Source organism: Fukomys damarensis, unplaced genomic scaffold, assembly GCF_012274545.1.
Source record: "Fukomys damarensis isolate Sample0158 unplaced genomic scaffold, DMR_v1.0_HiC HiC_scaffold_1, whole genome shotgun sequence".
Lineage (NCBI taxonomy): Eukaryota > Metazoa > Chordata > Mammalia > Rodentia > Bathyergidae > Fukomys > Fukomys damarensis.
The window spans coordinates 26976132-26982360 of record NW_022900913.1 but is presented as its reverse complement, the minus strand read 5'-3'; positions in this window follow the sequence as shown (position 1 = coordinate 26982360).

The window sequence follows — 6229 nt, the reverse complement described above, 5'->3', positions numbered from 1 at the left end:
ATGAAAAAATGGAAATAAAGTGTATGTAAATGGGGAGGGGAGGAAGAGGTAAAGGGAGGGCAGGGACAAAGGGAAAAAATGAGAACCAAGACCTGTCATGTAAAGGTACAAGATCCCAATAATGAATGTAACTGTACTGTATACCTAGAATGTACCAATAAACTCAATAAAAAGAAAAAAAAAATAAAGAAGGGGCGGGGGAAACCTATAGTAGAACTGAGTGGAGTTCAACCCTTCAGGAGGTCGGGGAACTCAATCTGGGCCTTGCAGCCCTAGGTCAGTCTGCCTCTTGGGGCTCTGCCACCAGCTAGCTGAGATCAGGGGACTTGGTTCTGCACATGGCAGCACTTCTTGTATATTATGACAGCAGTGATATAGTCTGAAAGAGGCCCTTCAAACTCATTTTTTCTTTCTTTTTTTTTCATTCCATTCTGTAAATTCTCTCTTTTTTTTCTGTCCTCTTTCTCCAATTGAGTCTCTTGCTCCACCATATTATCCCTCATCTCCCTTTTTGTTTCTGCTCCTGTCCTAACTCAAATTTCTTCTTTTATTATTTTTTTCCTCTTTTCTTTATGTTCTTTTCTTATGTCATTCTACCTCACTCAAAAGTTATTATACTTCTATTCTGTTTATCCCTTTTGAATTTAACAGTTTCCTGACAATTGTGTGGTCATTCTACGTCTTCTGGCTTCATGTGAAACTTTCTCTAATTCTTTCGCTTATCTACTCCTCTTGTCCTAACTCTGTCTTAAGCCCCCATCCTAAAATAAGCTTATTCCTAAAATAAGCCCCAATCCTAAAAAATAAGTTTTCAATATCCTTGTTGAAAACTTTATTCACTGTGAACATATTTTGGATTACTTCTTGATTTTAATTTAGTTCACGTGGTTTGAAGGTGATAGACTGATGACTACCACAAATGGTCAATTTGCAAATAGCGCTTGATCATATTGTGGTGCTGATTGTATCAATAAGGATAAAGGATTGTGATTGATTCAATGAGCTGTTTTCTTCACTATTATGAAAATGAGAATATCTATGAGTCATTAGAGACCCATGGGCTGAATCCCAACTGCATCAGGAAGATTTAAGTAATAACCTAAAGGTTAAACTAAGGATAACTCAACAACAACAGTAAAAATGAGAAAACACTTAAACAAGACACAGGGACAGACTTCCAGTTCACCAATGGCAAACAGTGGGACAAATGAGAATGAAAAGTCTGACAGTGAACCATCAGGACACCCTGTACTCAAAGCACAGGAAGTAACAAAACTGATCAATCAGGCTTTAGAGAAATTTAAAACAGAAGTAATTTCCCTGATAATCATAGAGATGATGAGCAAAATGAAAGTTATAATTTGAGACTCTAGAAGAGAAACTCAGAGGAAAATAGATGAGCTCAGGACCATGAAAGAAGCCCTGAATGCCCAGCATAAGAAAGAACTGGAAACAATAAATGCCCAATATAAGAAAGAAATGGAATCCATAGGGCTGATTTGAGCAGATATCCGGATTAAAAACTCCACTGAGAGTGTTCACAACAGAATAAAAGAGTCTGAAGATAGAATCTTAGATATAGAAGATAAAATTGCAGTCAGTGACTGTGAAAAGAGAGATCTCTTAAAAACAGTAGGGGATCGTGAGAAATTGATCCAACAACTCTTAGACAATGCAAAGAAGAATAACTTAAGACTGATAGAAATCCAAGAAGTAGCAGGAGAAAATACAAATGACCTTAAAAAGCTGTTCACAGAATTAATGACAGGAAACTTCCCAAACAGTGGGGAAGAATTTGACATACAGATAAGCGAGACATATAGGACTCCAACTAGCCATGATCAAAAACAAAAAATCTATGCCTAGACATATAATAATCAAGATCCCAGAAACCCAACAGAAGAACAAAATACTACAAGCACTGAGAGATAAGAAACAAATCACATGCAAAGGAAGGCCCATCAGAATCACAGCAGACTTTTCAACACAAACCCTTAGGTTAAGGAGAGCCTGGAATGAGACATTTCAAGTCCTAAAAGAAAACAACCTCCAACCTAGACTGATGTATCCTGCAAAATTTTCTTTCAAAATGGATGGGGAAATAAGATACTCCCATAACAAAGAACATCTGTGAAACTTCATGAATACCAAACCAGCACTACAAGGAATTCTAAACAATAACCTAAAGAAAGACAATAAAAGTAACAACACAATGAGGCCCAACACAGCAAATCAAATAGGCAAGGCAAGAAATTAAAAGGAGAAGGTGGAAAAAAATGACAATAATAAGTTAGTACATATCAGTTATAATCATCAATATCAATGGCCTAATTCACCAATCAAGAGAAATAGACTGGCAGAATGGATTAAGAAGCAAAATCCAACAGTATGTCGTATACAAGACACACCTTGTGCAAAAAGAAGCCCATAGACTGAAAGTGAAAGGACAGAAAAATTATTCATGCAACAGGAGCCCAGAAAATACCAGGGATAGCAATCTTATTCACAGACAAAGTAAATTTCAAACCTAAACTGATTCATAGAGACAAAGAAGGCCACTACATCCTTGTGAAAGGAACAATTCAAGAGGAAGAAATAAAAAATAATTCATTTTCAATCTACTGAGTATGTTAGAAAGCACATATGTTCCTTTTCTCTTTTCTTTTCTTTTCTTTTCTTTTCTTTTTCTTTTCTTTTTTTTTTTTCCTTTTTTCTTTTTCTTTTCCTGGTGCTTGGGATTAAATTCAGCACATTGCTCTGGCTAGGCAGGTGCAACACTACTGAGCTAAATCTCAGGCTTTACATTTTATATTTTTGAAATTTATCAGTACATTAATCTTTGTCTTTATATGTTGGTCTTCCAAATTGATGAGTTATTTTGGTTCTCACTTTCTTTGCTTCTCTATTTGAGAATTTATGAAATCTGTATATACAAGTAGTGTGAAAAGTATTAAGGTCCATCCATCATTCTCCTCTCTCATTTCTGCCTTCTGCAAACTTCCTTTTCTGTCACTACAGCTTGTTTGGTTGGAAATTTGTTAAGGCAAATTTTGTTATGTTATCAGTATATCTTTGTACCTATTTTCTACCAATAATGAATATTAATTTTTAATTAAATTTTATCATAATTATACTTAAATAAATGGATAATAAATCATTAATATCATTCAGTATCTGGTACATATTACAAATTCTCCAACTACCTCAAAGATGATATTTATTTTTCTCAAATCGCACAAATCACAAACACTCCACACATCACTGCACTATTTTATTATACCAAAGTATATATTGTATTGTAGAAAATATGCATTGTGTATATGTGGGAGGGTATGTTTTTACACATATGTGTGCACTATTAAATGAGAAACGTGGTCATGAATGTGGTAGGATTTTGCACATTTGGCATATTGATAGCTTCTCTGGCAACCTTATGTGATTTAATTCATAGTCATTTGTCTGGGAAGAATATTACGTATGTACTGCTGTTTAAATTCTATCATTATGCTTATAACAATATAATAAAAATAAGTATGGGATATAATAAAAAAGAAACAGAAAAATCTGATCTTAAAAATGTGAACTCTCTTAGTTATTTTTGCATTTCAAATATAAGTATGTTTCTTTTCTGTGGGAAGTTTTGTTAGAAAATGTAAGTGATACAATTAACAAGCATATGACATTTATCAAATTAATAAAACCAAGGAGTTTATAAATCATAAAATTTTGAGGACAGTTTCTCAACTATAATATGTAACTGTTTTATTTATAAATATAATATTTCAAAAATATTATATGAAAAGAAAATAAGAAAACATAATGTTTGAAGATCATATCAAACTAATAATTTATTTGGATTATCAGTCTGTGTTGCATAAATTTTTGTTTATTTCATATCCTTTTTAGATGTCATATATATGTATATTTGAAATTTTTATTTAGTGTCTTCATTTCTTGTTGTCATGTATGTTTGCAATCTTTAATTTAAAAAAAAGAAATCAACCAATAATGAATGTTGATAGGGTTTTGGGGAGAGTGGAACCCTTCTCCATTGTTGGTGGAAGTGCAGACTGGTGCAACCACCAGTCAGAAATCAATATGGAGATACCTCAAACAACTAGGGTTAGAAATCCCATTTTACCCAGCTATTTCTTTGCTGGATATCTTCCCAAAAAAGTAAAAGACTCATACCACAGTGATATATGCTCACTTGTGTTTATAGTGGTATGGTTTGTAATAGCCAAAACTTGTAAACAGCCCAATCACCCATCAAATGAAGACTGGATAAAGAAGAGGTGTTGTTGGGGTTTTTTTTTAACATGGAATACTATTCAGCCAAAGAATAAGAAACGAGAGACATTTATAGCTAAGTGGATGTACATTGAGCCCATACTCTTAAGTGAAATTAATAGGACACACATGTGTAAATACAGACAAGTTTCTCTGGTGTGAAAAACTAAAAGTGCAAATAAGGATCCAAATGTATAATTGATATTGTGTAATAGTAAGCAAAGGTCTAAAGGAGTAAGGGAAGTGAAAAATATGAGAAAAGGAAAAAATGGAAACAAAGTCTTTGTAAATAGGGAAAGGTGGAGGGGGTAAAGGGAGTGCAGAGGAATGGACAAAAAATAAGAACCAAGAGACATCATGCAAAGGTACAAGATCCCAATGATGAGTGTAACTGTATTGTATACCTAAAAGTTTCCAATAAATTTAATGAGAGAAAAATAAGATTAATAAAATCTATCGATCCCTAGTTTTGGGAGCAATTCTACATAATTTTGGGGAAAAATCACTTCATAATTCAAGTTGTGATTAGGCCTAGTTTTCCTATCTATCTACCACCTATGGCATGCCGAGACATAACTCCATATTCACCTCCAGTCACAGCTAAAACTGTGATACTGTGATGCTCCAGGGCAGGATTACATCAACTGAAGATATCTGGGGAGGAACAAAAACCTTCATCTATATAAGCTTCTCATTGCCCTAAAATTATCCCAGCCTGCCCTCTGAGCCATCTGTTACTTCCAATGTACCAGATAAAGGTGTGGCAAGATCAGGGTTTTTCGTCTTTGCTGCCCAGAGCAGCATTGACCAGGCCCGAAGCTCAGCTTCTCTAAATCTCATTTTTTCTGTCTGTATTCTTTAATTTGCCTTATGCTGTTGTGGCTCGCAGGAGAGTAGGACTCACTGCAGGAGTTCTAGTAACATCCCCTTCCCCTGTTCCCTATACCCCTTGCAACCTCTGGTTCATTTATCTTTGTCACTATCTCTTAAGTACTGCCATGCAAAACTCATTGACTACCATTTTTTAAAAATAATTGGAAACTTGGAAAAGATGGACTCACAGCAACCTGGTTCGATCTTAAGAACATTGCTCATTGTCTGAGGAGCAGCTGGTAAGAAGTTTTTCCCACATTGTAGGTTGTCTCTTAATTCTGTTGATGGCTTCTTTTGCAGTGCAGAAGCTTTTTAATAAGATGAGATCCCAGCTGTTGATTCTTTCTGCTAGTTCCTGTGCTACTGAGGATTTGTTCATAAAGTCTTTTCCTATGCCAATGTCTTCCAGAGTTCTACCTAACTTATCTTCCAGCAAGTTTAGTGTTTTTGTTTTTATATTTAGATCTTTAATCCACTTGGATTTTAATTTAGTGCATGGTGATAGATAAGGGTATAGTTTTAATCTTTTGCAGGTTGAGATCCAGTTTTTCCAACACCATTTATTAAAGAAGCTATCTTTCCTCCAGTGGGGACTGTCAGCTCCTTTGTCAAAGATGAGGCGTAATCATACCACAGTGATATATGTGCACCCATGTTTATAGCGGCACAGTTTGTAATAGCTAAAACTTGGAAACAGCCCATTTGCCCTTCAGTTGGAACTGGATAAAGAAGAGGTGGTTTTTTTCTATAAAATGGAATACTACTTAGCCATAAAGAATGAAAAAGTAGATTCATTCATAGGTAAATGGGTAAATTTTGAGGATATACTTCTAAGTGAAATATATAAGTCACACATATGCAAATACTGAATAGTTTCTCTGGTGTGAAAAACTAAAATAGTACTCAAGATCCTAAAGGGATAATTAGCAACATGAAATAGGAAGAAAAGGACCAAAGGTGTAGGGACAGTGAGAAGGATAGGAAAAGGGGAATAAGGGAAAAGGAAAAAAAATATGAGAAAAAGTAAAAATGGAATTAAAGTGTTTGTAGGTGGGGAGGGGAGGAG